This window comes from Oncorhynchus keta, chromosome 10 (assembly GCF_023373465.1).
Source record: "Oncorhynchus keta strain PuntledgeMale-10-30-2019 chromosome 10, Oket_V2, whole genome shotgun sequence".
Lineage (NCBI taxonomy): Eukaryota > Metazoa > Chordata > Actinopteri > Salmoniformes > Salmonidae > Oncorhynchus > Oncorhynchus keta.
The window spans coordinates 76913517-76930353 of record NC_068430.1 but is presented as its reverse complement, the minus strand read 5'-3'; the positions used below and the strand labels follow the sequence as shown (position 1 = coordinate 76930353).

At 48.8% G+C, this 16837-nt stretch overlaps 2 long non-coding RNA genes across 2 annotated transcripts; both read right to left on the bottom strand.

Annotated features, from left to right (window-relative positions):
* Positions 1 to 74: 74 nt before the first annotated feature.
* LOC127932701 (uncharacterized) lies at positions 75 to 8644 on the bottom strand. Its single transcript, XR_008146373.1, has 3 exons — positions 8558 to 8644; positions 5902 to 6009; positions 75 to 198 (listed from the first exon to the last, which is right to left on the bottom strand). It is a non-coding gene; the product is annotated as an uncharacterized LOC127932701 (long non-coding RNA).
* A 35-nt stretch (positions 8645 to 8679) lies between these two features.
* On the bottom strand, positions 8680 to 15523 carry LOC127932404 (uncharacterized). Its single transcript, XR_008145147.1, has 3 exons — positions 15470 to 15523; positions 14124 to 14218; positions 8680 to 8736 (listed from the first exon to the last, which is right to left on the bottom strand). It is a non-coding gene; the product is annotated as an uncharacterized LOC127932404 (long non-coding RNA).
* Between the last annotated feature and the right edge of the window lie 1314 nt (positions 15524 to 16837).

Below are 16837 nucleotides of genomic sequence, written 5' to 3'. Positions count from 1 at the left end.
AATGCTTGATACATATGTCCCTAGGAGAGAAGGGTCAGAGAGACATTTGGGGATTGAGGATGGGGGGGGCTTTACCTATGCCTGGTGACGAAGCAACCTTCTTGGGGGGAGGATGGGAGTTGAGGGGGGAGGAGGGTGGGGCGCACCGCTGTACCCCTACACTACACAGCATGTCCAGTAGCACCTTTCTGTTGGCGCCTTCAGTCAATCAACACACCAAGCCACAGGGTTAGAGACATGCACACACAATGACAGGCAGGAAGGAGAGAGAGAGAAGAGAAGAGAGGAGAGAGGAGAGAGAAGAGAGGAGAGAGGAGAGAGGAGAGAGAAGAGAGAAGAGAGGAGAGAGAAGAGAGGAGAGAGGAGAGAGGAGAGAGGAGAGAGAAGAGAGAAGAGAGAAGAGAGGAGAGAAGAGAGAGAAGAGAGAAGAGAGAGAAGAGAGAAGAGAGAAGAGAGAAGAGAGAAGAGAGAAGAGAGAAGAGAGGAGAGAAGAGAGGAGAGGAAGAGAGAAGAGAAGAGAGAAGAGGAGAGGAGAAGAGATAGGAGAGAGAAGAGAGAAGAGAGAAGAGGGAAGAAGAAGAGAGAAGAGAGAAGAGAAGAGAGAAGAGAGAGGAGGAGAGAAGAGAGAAGAGAGGAGAGAGAAGAGAGAAGAGAGAAGAGAGGAGAGAAGAGAGAGAGAGAGAGAAGAGAGAGAGGAGAGGAGAGAAGAGAAGAGAGAGGAGAGAAGAGAGGAGAGAAGAGAAGAGAGAAGAGAGAGAGAGAAGAGAGAAGAGAGAGAGAGAGAGAGAGGATTTAGAGAAGAGATTAAGAGAGGAGAGAGAGGAGAGAGAGGAGAGAAGAGAAAGGAGAGGAGAGAAGAGAGGAGAGAAGAGATATTTAGAGGAAGAAGAGAAGAGAGGAGAGAAGAGAGGAGAGAGGAGAGGAGAGAGAGGAGAGGAGGAGAGAGGAGAGGGAGAGAGAGGAGAGAGAGGAGAGAAGAGAGAGAGAGGAGAGAAGAGATTTAGAGAAGAGAGAGAGAAGAGAGAAGAGAGGAGAGAAGAGAGGAGAGAAGAGAGGAGAAGAGAGAAGAGAGGAGAGAAGAGAGGAGAGAAGAGAGGAGAGAAGAGAGAGAGAGAAGAGAGGAGAGAAGAGAGGAGAGAGGAAGAGAGGGAAGAGAGGAGAAGAGGAGAACAGAGAGAGAGAGAGGAGAGAAGAGGAGAGATTGAGGAGAGAAGAGAAGAGAGAGGAGAGGAGAGAGGAGGAGGAGAGAGAGAGGAGAGAGGAGAGAAGAGAGGAGGAGAGAGAGAAGAGAGAAGAGAAGAGAGGAGAGAAGAGAGAGAGAGAAGAGAGGAGAGAAGAGAGGAGAGGAGAGAAGAGAGAAGAGAGGAGAGAAGAGAGGAGAGAAGAGAGAAGAAGAGAGGAGAGAAGAGAGGAGAGAGAGGAGAAGAGAGGAGAAGAGAGGAGAGAGATTTAGAGAGAGAAGAGAGGAGGAAGAGAGGGAGAGAGGAGAGGAGAGAGAAGAGAGAAGAGAGGAGAGGAGAGATTTATTATTTAGAAGAGAGGAAGAGAAGAGAGAGAAGAGAAAGAGAGGAGAGAAGAGAGGAGAGAAGAGAGGAGAGATTAGAGAGAGGGAGAGGGAGAGGAGAGAGAGAGAGGAGAGGAGAGAGAGGAGAGAGAGGAGAGAGAGGAGAGAGAGGAGAGAGAGGAGAGGAGAGAGAAGAGAGGAGAGAGAAGAGAGGAGAGAGGAGAGGAGAGGGAGATTTAGAGGAGAGAGAGATTAGAGGAGAGAAGAAGAGAGAGAAGAGAGGAGAGAAGAGAGGAGAGAAGAGAGGAGAGAAGAGAGGAGAGAAGAGAGGAGAGAAGAGAGGAGGAGGAGAGAGAGGAGAGAGAGGAGAGAGAGGAGAGAGAGGAGAGAGAGGAGGAGAGGAGAGAGAGGAGAGAGAACAGAGAGGAGAGAGAAGAGAGGAGAGAGAGAAGAGAGGAGAGAGGAGAGAGAGGAGAGGAGAGAGGAGAAGAGAGGAGAGGAGAGAAGAGAGGAGAGAAGAGAGGAGAGAAGAGAGGAGAGAAGAGAGGAGAGAAGAGAGGAGAGAAGAGAGGAGAGAAGAGAGGAGAGAAGAGAAGAGAGGAGAGAAGAGAGGAGAGAAGAGAGGAGAGGAGAGAAGAGAGGAGAGAAGAGAGGAGAGGAGAGAAGAGAGGAGAGGAGAGAGGAGATTTAATAAAAACATATTTAGAAGAAGAGAGATATTTATATATTTATTATTTAGATGATATTTATTAGGAGAGAAGATTTATTAGAGGATAGAAGAGATTAGAAAAGATTTATTATTAGAAGATATTTACATATAAAGATTTAGAGGATAAGAGAAGATTAGGAGATTATTATTTAGAAGATATTTACATTAGAAGAGGATTAGACATATTACATATTTAGAGGACAGATTATTAGAGGAGAGAAGAGAGGAGATTTAGGAGAGGAGAGAAGAGAGGAGAGGAGAGGGAGAGAGAGGAGAGATTTAGAGAGAGGAGAGAGAGGAGAGAGGAGAGAAGAGAGAAGAGAGAGGAGAGAGGAGAGAGGAGAGAGGAGAGAGGAGAGAGGAGAGAGGAGAGAGGAGAGAAGAGAGAGGAGAGAGGAGAGAGGAGAGAGGAGAGAGAAGAGAGAAGAGAGAAGAGAGAAGAGAGAGGAGAGAAGAGAGAGAGAGAGAGAGGAGAGAGGAGAGAGGAGAGAGGAGAGAGGAGAGAGAGGAGAGGGGAAAGAGGAGAGGGGAAAGAGGAGAGGGGAAAGAGGAGAGGGGAAAGAGGAGAGGGGAAAGAGGGGGGGGGGTGAAGGGATGGAGAGTGAGAGAAAGAGGTAGATAGGTGGAGGTTGAGAGAGAGAGAGAGAGAGAGAGAGAGAGAGAGAATGAGAGAGTGAAAGAGTAGGGGAGAGTGGGAAGAAGAGAGCAAAATGTTCAATTTCACAAACAGTCAGTTACAGAGAGAGAGAGTTGGAGAGACAGAGGAGTGGTCAAACAGATCATACAGACATTCACACTGACACACAAACAATCACACATGCAGATTTGAACAACACGCATAGTTTCCATAGAAAGACATATGTAACATGTATTCTTTTGTATTGAGACATTATCAATCAATAACAACTATATAAATGTATAACCATGGAAACCACAACAGAGGGGTTGATTGACATGGACAATAACTTCAAAAATACAGAAATTAACACCAGGCGACGGGTTTGATAGGACGTAGTTAGCTTTCATTACGACCTGCTTGCTAAAATCCCTGCTTGCTCACGTTAGTTAGCTTGTTTCTGACTTGCAAGCTAACGTCAGCTAGCATTCGAGGGCGGACTGTTCTCATGAACGGTTATTGTGTAATGTAAATATAAATGAAGGATCCAACCATGTTGGTAATTTGTCTCATGTCTCACTACTGCAGTAATGCTACTGATTGTCGGTGTGCTAAGAGCAACAAACCCACACAGGCTAAACGTGAAAGCATCCAGCACTGATTAGCTTTCATTAGCTATATTAATGCTATAAACCACTGATAATGTTCTGAAATAACATTAGATTTTTTCTTTGATTGTATATACATAGTCTTAGCAAGCTCTTTGGTAGCAAGCTAAGCTTTTTCAGCTATAATGTTCAGCTACCTCGCTAGCTTTACAAACGTTAGCTTAGCTAGCAACCCGTGTCAGGCTGCTGGCTTCCTGAGTGACAGTGGATGACAAATCAAGTGTTGGTGGAAAAAACCCAGGAAATAGTCATCCCCAGAAAGTCCCCCGCAATGTGACCCTCGAGCCAAAGGCCTATGATCATTTCAGCACATTTCAAACAGCTGATTAATCAATGTAATCGAGGCAATGAGCAGAGTTCACGTGATCCATGAATACAATACACTGTAGTTAATGTTATTAATGTTCACACAGCCTTAACATATACATGCTATATCATCCACAATAACACATGCTTATGAATTCATTAATATCCACATCAACGTGAGATTGTTGTTGTGTTAGGATTCATTCATCTGCTGGCTTGTGACGTCACCGCTTTATAAAGGCAGCAAGGAACTACAGTGCCTTGCGAAAGTATTCGGCCCCCTTGAACTTTGCGACCTTTTGCCACATTTCAGGCTTCAAACAAAGATATAAAACTGTATTTTTTTGTGAAGAATCAACAACAAGTGGGACACAATCATGAAGTGGAACAACATTTATTGGATATTTCAAACTTTTTTAACAAATCAAAAACTGAAAAATTGGGCGTGCAAAATTATTCAGCCCCTTTACTTTCAGTGCAGCAAACTCTCTCAGAGGTTCAGTGAGGATCTCTGAATGATCCAATGTTGACCTAAATGACTAATGATGATAAATACAATCCACCTGTGTGTAATCAAGTCTCCGTATAAATGCACCTGCACTGTGATAGTCTCAGAGGTCCGTTAAAAGCGCAGAGAGCATCATGAAGAACAAGGAACACATCAGGCAGGTCCTAGATACTGTTGTGACGAAGTTTAAAGCCGGATTTGGATACAAAAAGATTTCCCAAACTTTAAACATCCCAAGGAGCACTGTGCAAGCGATAATATTGAAATGGAAGGAGTATCAGACCACTGCAAATCTACCAAGACCTGGCCGTCCCTCTAAACTTTCAGCTCATACAAGGAGAAGACTGATCAGAGATGCAGCCAAGAGGCCCATGATCACTCTGGATGAACTGCAGAGATCTACAGCTGAGGTGGGAGACTCTGTCCATAGGACAACAATCAGTCGTATATTGCACAAATCTGGCCTTTATGGAAGAGTGGCAAGAAGAATGCAATTTCTTAAAGATATCCATAAAAAGTGTTGTTTAAAGTTTGCCACAAGCCACCTGGGAGACACACCAAACATGTGGAAGAAGGTGCTCTGGTCAGATGAAACCAAAATTGAACTTTTTGGCAACAATGCAAAACGTTATGTTTGGCGTAAAAGCAACGCAGCTCATCACCCTGAACACACCATCCCCACTGTCAAACATGGTGGTGGCAGCATCATGGTTTGGGCCTGCTTTTCTTCAGCAGGGACAGGGAAGATGGTTAAAATTGATGGGAAGATGGATGGAGCCAAATACAGGACCATTCTGGAAGAATACCTGATGGAGTCTGCAAAAGACCTGAGACTGGGACGGAGATTTGTCTTCCAACAAGACAATGATCCAAAACATAAAGCAAAATCTACAATGGAATGGTTCAAAAATAAACATATCCAGGTGTTAGACTGGCCAAGTCAAAGTCAGACCTGAATCCAATCGAGAATCTGTGGAAAGAACTGAAAACTGCTGTTCACAAATGCTCTCCATCTAACCTCACTGAGCTCGAGCTGTTTTGCAAGGAGGAATGGGAAAAATTTCAGTCTCTCGATGTGCAAAACTGATAGAGACATACCCCAAGCGACTTACAGCTGTAATCGCAGCAAAAGGTGGCGCTACAAAGTATTAACTTAAGGGGGCTGAATAATTTTGCACGCCCAATTTTTCAGTTTTTGATTTGTTAAAAAAGTTTGAAATATCCAATAAATGTCGTTCCACTACATGATTGTATCCCATTTGTTGTTGATTCTTCACAAAAAAATACAGTTATATCTTTATGTTTGAAGCCTGAAATGTGGCAAAAGGTCGCAAAGTTCAAGGGGGCCGAATACTTTCGCAAGGCACTGTAACTCTCCTCTACTTTTCTCATGAATCCATCCACCCATTCATTCCTTCCTTCCTTCCCTTTGCTCACTTTATCCCTCCATCCACCTACTCTATTCCCTTCCCTGTCGACCCCTCCCCCCAATCCCTCTCACCTTTACTAGTGCGTGATGCTTTGAGTCCGGGTGTCTCACCCTCTCCCCCATCCTCCTTTTCCCTCCCTCCTCTCTTTCTTCCCTCTCACCTTTACTTGTGCGTGCTGCTATCAATCCGGGAGTCTCTCCCAGGTCATTGTGTATCTCCACGTCGGCTCAAACACGATCAGAGCCTTGATCAGTTCCATGTGGTCCATCTGTAAGTAGCGAAACAGCAGGGGTCAGAGAGTAAAGGGGAAGGAGGGGTCAGAGAGAAAAACAAGGGGTCATGAACGGAAAGGGACTATGTAGTGTCCAAATTCTAACCCTAGACCGTACCCCTAGACCGTACCCCTAATCATTCCCGTCTAACCCTAGACCGTACCCCTAATCATTCCCGTCTAACCCTAGACCGTACCCCTACTCATTCCCGTCTAACCCTAGACCGTACCCCTAATCATTCCCGTCTAACCCTAGACCGTACCCCTAATCATTCCCGTCTAACCCTAGACCGTACCCCTACTCATTCCCGTCTAACCCTAGACCGTACCCCTAATCATTCCCGTCTAACCCTAGACCGTACCCCTACTCATTCCCGTCTAACCCTAGACCGTACCCCTACTCATTCCCGTCTAACCCTAGACCGTACCCCTATTCATTCCCGTCTAACCCTAGACCGTACCCCTACTCATTCCCGTCTAACCCTAGACCGTACCCCTAATCATTCCCGTCTAACCCTAGACCGTACCCCTAATCATTCCCGTCTAACCCTAGACGTACCGCTATTCATTCCCGTCTAACCCTAGACCGTACCCCTAGACCGTACCCCTACTCATTCCCGTCTAACCCTAGACCCTACCCCTACTCATTCCCGTCTAACCCTAGACCGTACCCCTAATCATTCCCGTCTAACCCTAGACCGTACCCCTACTCATTCCCGTCTAACCCTAGACCGTACCCCTACTCATTCCCGTCTAACCCTAGACCCCTAATCATTCCCGTCTAACCCTAGACCCCTAATCATTCCCGTCTAACCCTAGACCCCTAATCATTCCCGTCTAACCCTAGACCCCTAATCATTCCCGTCTAACCCTAGACCCCTAATCATTCCCGTCTAACCCTAGACCGTACCCCTAAACATTCCCATCTAACCCTAGACCGTACCCCTAAACATTCCCGTCTAACCCTAGACCGTACCCCTAAACATTGCCGTCTAACCCTAGACCCCTAATCATTCCCGTCTAACCCTAGACCCCTAATCATTCCCGTCTAACCCTAGACCGTACCCCTAAACATTCCCGTCTAACCCTAGACCGTACCCCTAAACATTCCCGTCTAACCCTAGACCGTACCCCTAAACATTCCCGTCTAACCCTAGACCCCTAATCATTCCGTCTAACCCTAGACCGTACCCCTAATCATTCCCGTCTAACCCTAGACCCCTAATCATTCCCGTCTAACCCTAGACCCCTAATCATTCCCATCTAACCCTAGACCGTACCCCTAATCATTCCCATCTAACCCTAGACCCCTAATCATTCCCGTCTAACCCTAGACCCCTAATCATTCCCGTCTAACCCTAGACCCCTAATCATTCCCGTCTAACCCTAGACCCCTAATCATTCCCGTCTAACCCTAGACCCCTAATCATTCCCGTCTAACCCTAGACCCCTAATCATTCCCGTCTAACCCTAGACCCCTAATCATTCCCGTCTAACCCTAGACCCCTAATCATTCCCGTCTAACCCTAGACCCCTAATCATTCCCGTCTAACCCTAGACCCCTAATCATTCCCGTCTAACCCTAGACCCTAATCATTCCCGTCTAACCCTAGACCCCTAATCATTCCCGTCTAACCCTAGACCCTAATCATTCCCGTCTAACCCTAGACCCCTAATCATTCCCGTCTAACCCTAGACCCCTAATCATTCCCGTCTAACCCTAGACCCCTAATCATTCCCGTCTAACCCTAGACCCTAATCATTCCCGTCTAACCCTAGACCCCTAATCATTCCCGTCTAACCCTAGACCCCTAATCATTCCCGTCTAACCCTAGACCCCTAATCATTCCCGTCTAACCCTAGACCCCTAATCATTCCCGTCTAACCCTAGACCCCTAATCATTCCCGTCTAACCCTAGACCCCTAATCATTTGTCATATTGTTGAGAGGATTCATATGTTTGAGATAAAGAGGAAGGTTACCGAAGCATTAAACTCCCACTGAGTGCAACAAACACATCCTCCCATAGGCAGAGGCAGGGCCGTGTTTCCTCTGTGTGTGACACACACACACACCCCCTCCCTACCTTCATAGCCAGAGTACTGTTTCCTCTCTGTGTGTGACACACACACACCCCCTCCCTACCTTCATAGCCAGAGCAGTGTTTCCTCTCTGTGTGTGACACACACACACACACACACACACACACACACACACACCCTCCTTACCTTCATAGCCAGAGTACTGTTTCCTCTCTGTGTGTCACACACACACACACACACACACCCCCTACCTTCATAGCCAGAGCAGTGTTTCCTCTCTGTGTGTGACACACACACACACACACACCACACACACCCCCTCCCTACCTTCATAGCCAGAGCAGTGTTTCCTCTCTGTGTGTGACACACACACCACACACACACCCCCTACCTTCATAGCCAGAGCCGTGTTTCCTCTATGTGTGTGACACACACACCCTCCCTACCTTCATAGCCAGGGCCTTGTTTCCCCTATTTGACACACACACACACACACCACATACCTTCATAGCCAGATGCAGGGCTGTGTTCCCATCCTGACCCTTGAGGTTGGGTTCCCCCGTGTGTGAGCAGCACCATGGAAGCATCGAAGCGCCCCTCTTGGTCAGGACGTGCAGTGCACTCTCCCGGTCTTACTGAGGTAGTTTACCAAGCAACCTCGTTCCAGCAGCGTACGACACATCTAGAGGAGGGAGGGGAATGGGTAGAGAAAGGGGGAGAGAGGGAAATGGGTAGAGAAAGGGGGAGAAGTAGAGGGGGGAGGGAGGGGAATAGGTACAGAAAGGGGGAGAAGTAGAGGAGGGAGGGGAATGGGTAGAGAAAGGGGGAGTGAGGGAAATGGGTAGAGAAAGGGGGAGAAGTAGAGGGGAGGGAGGGGAATAGGTACAGAAAGGGGGGAGAAGTAGAGGAGGGAGGGAATGGGTAGAAAAGGGGGAGAAGTAGAGGGGGAGGGAGGGAATAGGTAGAGAAAGAGGGGAGAAGGAGGAGGGAGGGGAATGGGTAGAGAAAGGGGGAGAAGTAGAGGGGAGGGAGGGAATGGGTAGAGAAAGGGGGGAGAAGTAGGGGGAGGAGGGGAATAGGTAGAGAAAGGGGGAGAAGTAGGGGGAGGGAGGGGAATACGTAGAGAAAGGGGGAGGGAGGTGAATACGTAGAGAAAGGGGGGAGGGAGGTGAATACGTAGAGAAAGGGGGGAGGGAAGGGAATAGGTAGAGAAAGGGGGGAGGGAAGGGAATAGGTAGAGAAAGGGGGGAGGGAGGGGAATAGGTAGAGAAAGGGGGAAGGGAGGTGAATACGTAGAGAAAGGGGGGAGGGAAGGGAATAGGTAGAGAAAGGGGGGAGGGGAGGGAATAGGTAGAGAAAGGGGGGAGGGAAGGGAATAGGTAGAGAAAGGGGGGAGGGGGAATAGGTAGAGAAAGGGGGGAGGGAGGTGAATACGTAGAGAAAGTGGGGGGGAGTAGAGGGGAATAGGTAGAGAAAGGGGGGAGGGAAGGGAATAGGTAGAGAAAGGGGGAGGGAAGGGAATAGGTAGAGAAAGGGGAGGAGTAGAGAGGGGAATAGGTAGAGAAAGAGGGGAGAAGTAGAGAGGGGGGAGGGGAATAGGTAGAGAAAGGGGAGGGAGGGGAGAAGTAGAGAGGGGGAGGGGAATAGGTAGAGAAAGGGGGGAGGGAGGGGAATAGGTAGAGAAAGGGGGAGGAGTAGAGAGGGAATAGGTAGAGCAAGAGGAGAAGTAGAGAGGGGGGAGGGAATAGGTAGAGAAAGGGGGAGGAAGGGAATAGGTAGAGAAAGGGGGAGGAGTAGAGAGGGGAATAGGTAGAGAAAGGGGGAGGAGTAGAGGGGAATAGGTAGAGCAAGGGGGAGAAGTAGAGGGGGAGGGAGGGAATGGGTAGAAAAGGGGGAGAAGTAGAGGGGAGGGAGGGGAATGGGTAGAGAAAGGGGGAGAAGTAGAGGGGAGGGAGGGGAATGGGTAGAGAAAGGGGGAGGAGTAGAGAGGGAATAGGTAGAGAAAGAGGGGAGAAGTAGAGAGGGGGAGGGGAATAGGTAGAGAAAGGGGGGGAGGGAGGGGAATAGGTAGAGAAAGGGGGAGGGAAGGAATAGGTAGAGAAAGGGGGAGGAGTAGAGAGGGAATAGGTAGAGAAAGAGGGGAGAAGTAGAGAGGGGGAGGGGAATAGGTAGAGAAAGGGGGGAGGGAGGGGAATAGGTAGAGAAAGGGGGAGGAGTAGAGAGGGGAATAGGTAGAGCAAGGGGGAGAAGTAGAGGGGAGGGAGGGGAATAGGTAGAGAAAGAGGGAGAAGTAGAGAGGGGGGAGGGGAATAGGTAGAGAAAGGGGGAGAAGTAGAGGGGGAGGGAGGGGAATAGGTAGAGAAAGGGGGAGAAATAGAGAGGGGGGAGGGGAATAGGTAGAGAAAGGGGGAGAAGTAGAGGGGAGGGAGGGAATAGGTAGAGAAAGGGGGAGAAGTAGAGGGGAGGGAGGGGAATAGGTAGAGAAAGGGGGAGAAGTAGAGGAGGGAGGGGAATAGGTAGAAAAGGGGGAGAAGTAGAGGGGAGGGAGGGGAATAGGTAGAGAAAGGGGGAGAAGTAGAGGGGGAGGGAGGGGAATAGGTAGAGAAAGGGGGAGAAGTAGAGGGGAGGGAGGGAATAGGTAGAGAAAGGGGGAGAAGTAGAGGGGGAGGGAGGGGAATAGGTAGAGAAAGGGGGAGAAATAGAGGGGAGGGAGGGGAATAGGTAGAGAAAGGGGGAGGAGTAGAGAGGGGAATAGGTAGAGAAAGAGGGGAGAAGTAGAGAGGGGGAGGGGAATAGGTAGAGAAAGGGGGAGGGAGGGGAATAGGTAGAGAAAGGGGGAGGGAAGCGAATAGGTAGAGAAAGGGGGGAGGAGTAGAGAGGAATAGGTAGAGAAAGAGGGGAGAAGTAGAGAGGGGGAGGGGAATAGGTAGAGAAAGGGGGAGGGAGGGAATAGGTAGAGAAAGGGGGAGGAGAGAGAGGGGAATAGGTAGAGCAAGGGGGAGAAGTAGAGGGGAGGGAGGGGAATAGGTAGAGAAAGAGGGGAGAAGTGAGAGGGGGAGGGGAATAGGTAGAGAAAGGGGGAGAAGTAGAGGGGGAGGGAGGGAATAGGTAGAGAAAGGGGGAGAAATAGAGGGGAGGGAGGGGAATAGGTAGAGAAAGGGGGGAGAAGTAGAGAGGAGGGGAATAGGTAGAGAAAGGGGGAGAAGTAGAGGGGGAGGGAGGGGAATAGGTAGAGAAAGGGGGAGAAGTAGAGGGGAGGAGGGGAATAGGTAGAGAAAGGGGGAGAAGTAGAGGGGAGGGAGGGAATAGGTAGAGAAAGGGGAGAAGTAGAGGGGAGGGAGGGGAATAGGTAGAGAAAGGGGGAGAAGAGAGGGGAGGGAGGGGAATAGGTAGAGAAAGTTGGGAGAAGTAGAGGGAGGAGGGGAATAGGTAGAGAAAGGGGGAGAAGTAGAGGAGGGAGGGGAATAGGTAGAGAAAGGGGGAGAAATAGAGGGGAGGGAGGGAATAGGTAGAGAAAGGGGAGAAAGAGAGGGAGGGAGGGAATAGGTAGAGAAAGGGGGAGAAATAGAGGGGGAGGGAGGGGAATAGGTAGAGAAAGGGGGAGAAATAGAGGGGAGGGAGGGGAATAGGTAGAGAAAGGGGGAGAAGTAGAGGGGAGGGAGGGAATAGGTAGAGAAGGGGGGAGAAGTAGAGGGGGAGGGAGGGGAATAGGTAGAAAAGGGGGAGAAATAGAGGGGAGGGGAGGGGAATAGGTAGAGAAAGGGGGAGAAATAGAGGGGGAGGGAGGGGAATAGGTAGAGAAAGGGGGGAGAAATAGAGGGGGAGGGAGGGGAAGCATGATAGCCATGTTTAACACAGACTTTAAATAATATCTGTTTGACCATAACTTGATACATAGAAACAAGTAGGTAGTTCAGGTTTCAGTACGTTTAACTAGCAACATGTTGTCCCCCACAGAATGATACAGCGCCCCCTTGGCCCACTCAGTGTAGTTTTGGCAAACGTTGGATCTCCACAGTGAGATGCATTCACCCCAGTGTCCTGTTTCTCATGAGGAGAAGCATATACAGTACAAAGTGTCAGGACTGGAGCTCAACGGGACAGGAGAAATGCTCCTTCAAACTTTCTCAGTTCAGCTGATTACTATATCGCCCCCTTCGGGCCAATCAGTGTCGTTTCGCAAATGCCAGATCTCCATGGCAAGACGCATCATTCACCAGAGTTTCGTAAAAAATGTCAAATAAATCAGGCGAGTGGTGACTGAGATGACGTGTGACTAACGTACGTACCAGGGTTTCCGTTAGGAAAGAGACCCAGTAGGACGTCCACCCACAGTGCTCAGAGTCACAGAAATCACATCTAGATGATGGTAATTGATCGTAACATAACGTGCTGCTCCTGTAATGAAGCAGCCAATACAACGTCATGTAAAACACTAGGAAGAGTTTCTACTATGACTCATGTGGCTTTGGCTTCTGGACAACGAAAGAACGTTGAAAACCAATACAACAGGAGAAAACGCCAGTCTCAATGGGGAAGACTTTATAACATAACTGCTTCCATGTTTGTAAGGTGGGATTTGGACTCGGCTACTTTGAAGCAAGGTGGGACATGCCTCATAATATGAAGTAAAACGTTCAGGTTTCAAACAATGAAGTATATGTTTTCAAAATGCATACTGCCTCCAACTCATTGCAAAGTGGTGGGTGACACACTGATCGCCTCCCTACCGTTGCTTTATGCACTGGAACGGCGATTGGGAGGTGCATTTCAATTACCAATTAAGATTTTAAAAATTGTAGCATTTCTTTTGCGCACTTAGGCAAATGAAACTATCGACAGACAATTTGTCAGGCAAAACATTTATTTATCGTTTTACATCGGCCAAATGTCGGTAAATGGAAACCCTGGTCAGCATGTTAGTAGGTACGAACGGACGGATCCAAAGTTCCTCCGATATTATCATGGAGGGGCACTTCAAATATTTATCACAACTCATTTTGGGGGAAAAAGTATAAGAGTAATTGTAAAGTGTTCCCTCTACCTCTGCAGTCTTGTCATTGTTCCCCTCTACCTCTGCAGTCTTGTCATTGTTCCCCTCTACCTCTGCAGTCTTGTCATTGTAAAGTTTTCCCCTCTACCTCTGCAGTCTTGTCATTGTTCCCCTCTACCTCTGCAGTCTTGTCATTGTTCCCCTCTACCTCTGCAGTCTTGTCATTGTAAGTGTTCCCCTCTACCTCTGCAGTCTTGTCATTGTTCCCCTCTACCTCTGCAGTCTTGTCATTGTAAAGTGTTCCCCTCTACCTCTACAGTCTTGTTATTGTTCCCCTCTACCTCTGCAGTCTTGTCATTGTTCCCCTCTACCTCTGCAGTCTTGTCATTGTTCCCCTCTACCTCTGCAGTCTTGTCATTGTTCCCCTCTACCTCTGCAGTCTTGTCATTGTTCCCCTCTACCTCTGCAGTCTTGTCATTGTTCCCCTCTACCTCTGCAGTCTTGTCATTGTTCCCCTCTACCTCTGCAGTCTTGTCATTGTTCCCCTCTACCTCTGCAGTCTTGTCATTGTTCCCCTCTACCTCTGCAGTCTTGTCATTGTTCCCCTCTACCTCTGCAGTCTTGTCATTGTTCCCCTCTACCTCTGCAGTCTTGTCATTGTTCCCCTCTACCTCTGCAGTCTTGTCATTGTTCCCCTCTACCTCTGCAGTCTTGTCATTGTTCCCCTCTACCTCTGCAGTCTTGTCATTGTTCCCCTACCTCTGCAGTCTTGTCATTGTTCCCCTCTACCTCTGCAGTCTTGTCATGGTTCCCCTCTACCTCTGCAGTCTTGTCATGGTTCCCCCCTCTACCTCTGCAGTCTTGTCATGGTTCCCCTCTACCTCTGCAGTCTTGTCATGGTTCCCCTCTACCTCTGCAGTCTTGTCATTGTTCCCCTCTACCTCTGCAGTCTTGTCATTGTTCCCCTCTACAGTCTTGTCATTGTAAAGTGTTCCCCTCACCTCTGCAGTCTTGTCATTGTAAAGTGTTCCCCTCTACCTCTGCAGTCTTGTCATTGTACAGTGTTCCCCCTCTACCTCTGCAGTCTTGCACCAGTGTAGGGGTTCCTCCATAGACAGCATCTTCTACCTGTAGCTGACCTGGGTCTGCATCCAGGACAGCCTCAGCACAACTAGAGAGAGAAAGAGAGAGAGAGAGAGAGAAAGAGAGAGAGAGAAAGAGAGAGAGAGAAAGAGAGAGAGAGAAAGAGAGAGAGAGAAAGAGAGAGAGAAAGAGAGAGAGAGAAAGAGAGAGAGAGAAAGAGAGAGAGAGAAAGAGAGAGAGAGAAAGAGATAGAAAGAGAGAGAAAGAAGAGAGATAGAGATATATAGAGAGAAAGAGAGAGAGAAAGAGAGAGAGAAAGAGAAAGAGAAAGAGAGAGAGAAAGATAGAGAAAGAGATAGATAAAGAGAGAGAAAGAGAGAAATGAAAGAGAGAGAAAGATAGAGAAAGATAGAGAAAGAGATAGAAAGAGAGAGAAAGAGAGAGAAAGAGAGAGAAAGAGAGAGAAAGAGAGAGAAAGAGAGAGAAAGAGAGAGAAAGAGAGAGAAAGAGAGAGAGAAAGATAGAAAAAGAGATAGGATAGAGAGAGAGAAAGAGAGGATAGAGGGAAGAGAAAGAGAGGGAAAGAGAGAAAGAGAGAAAGAGGGAAAGAGAGAAAGAGAGAGAGAGAGAGAAAGAGAGAGCAGCAAGAGAGCAGCAAGAGAGCAGCAAGAGAGCAGCAAGAGAGCAGCAAGAGAGCAGCAAGAGAGCAGCAAGAGAGCAGCAAGAGAGCAGCAAGAGAGCAGCAAGAGAGCAGCAAGAGAGCAGCAAGAGAGCAGCAAGAGAGCAGCAAGAGAGCAGCAAGAGAGCAGCAAGAGAGCAGCAAGAGAGCAGCAAGAGAGCAGCAAGAGAGCAGCGAGAGAGCAGCGAGAGGAGGAAGAGAGCGAAGGAAGAGAGGAGGAAGAGAGCGAGAGAGGAGGAAGAGAGCTGAGCGAGAGAGGAGGAAGAGAGCGAGCGAGAGAGGAGGAAGAGAGGAAGCGAGAGAGGAGGAAGAGAGCGAAAGAGAGAGGAGGAAGAGAGCGAGCGAGAGAGGAGGAAGAGAGCGAGCTTGAGAGAGGAGGAAGAGAGCGAGAGAGGAGGAAGAGAGCGAGAGAGGAGGAAGAAGAGGGGTAGAAAGAAGAGTGAGAGAATTGTGAACAATGTAGTGGAATCTTGTTTGACCTATCCAGCGCCTTCACATCTGCAAACACTGTGGGGAAAACAGGAGCTAGGGGGTAGATTTGGGACGGGCAATCTCCTCTCACCACTCTACCACCAATAAGTGTTCTCCATTCTCCCTTAGCTAATGAAAGAGCCAATCAACATTCATCACCATTACCTTTTTGCCAATCAGTGCCCTCACCTCTTCTCACTGTACTTCATGGCGGCATGGATTGGGTAGCCACTGCTCCGATGATGTCACAGCGGGCTCCTCCCCCAGGAGTGCGTTCACGGCCTCTACCCTCCCAAGGCGACAAGAAACATGGAGGGCGTTTCCCCCGCCCCGTTCAGCTCATTCACCCCGCACACATCCTACTGCACAGCGCCTAGAGGAGGGAGAGACCAAAAGCAGACACATTTTAATAGGGACCTTGCTGTCATTTCAACATTTTAATTGCAATGTATACATTTCTGATGAAGGCCATCAATATATGTTTTTAACTTGAAAAAGTGAATAAACATTGCATGTTTAACTGTGAGTGAGATCGTGACTATTCCCTCCAAAATGTGTATTGAAGCCCCAGGCCGAAGCCCCAGGCCGAAGCCCCAGGCCGAAGCCCCAGGCCGAAACCCCAGGCCGAAACCCCAGGCCGAAGCCCCAGGCCGAAGCCCCAGGCCGAAGCCCCAGGCCGAAACCCCAGGCCGAAACCCCAGGCCGAAACCCCAGGCCGAAGCCCCAGGCCGAAGCCCCCAGGCCGAAACCCCAGGCCGAAACCCCAGGCCGAACCCCAGGCCGAAACCCCATAACAGCAGCCGGGTCCTGTCCCTGTCCTAACAGCTATAGAGAGGTGACCCAGAGTCCTCAGTCTGACCTGTATAACAGCAGCCGGGTCCTGTCCCTGTCCTAACAGCTATAGAGAGGTGACCCAGAGTCCTCAGTCTGACCTGTATAACAGCAGCCGGGTCCCTGTCCCTGTCCTAACAGCTATAGAGGTGACCCAGAGTCCTCAGTCTGACCTGTATAACAGCAGCCAGGGTCCTGTTTAACTAGTAAACAAACAACAATTTCACCAACTGGGGGACATTTTGTTAGTCCCCACGAGGTCAAATGCTAATCTAGGGTGTTTAGGGTTAAGGTTAGAATAAGTGTTAGAATTACGTTAAGGGTTAGGGTAAATACGGGTTAGGTTTAGGGTTACACTGGATTTAGAATTGGACTGAATTGTGTCCCCCACAAGATTAGCTGTACACGACTCTCTCTCTGTGTCTGTGTCTGTGTCTGTGTCTCTGTCTCCTGTCTCTGTCTCTGTCTCTGTCTCTGTCTCTGTCTCTGTCTCTGTCTCTGTCTCTGTCTCTGTCTCTGTCTCTGTCTCTGTCTCTGTCTCTGTGTCTCTGTCTCTGTCTCTGTCTCTGTCTCTGTCTCTGTCTCTGTGTGTCTCTGTGTGTCTCTGTGTGTCTCTGTGTGTCTCTGTGTGTCTCTGTGTGTCTCTGTGTGTCTCTGTGTGTCTCTGTGTGTCTCTGTGTGTCTGTGTCTGTGTCTGTGTCTGTGTCTGTGTCTGTGTCTGTGTGT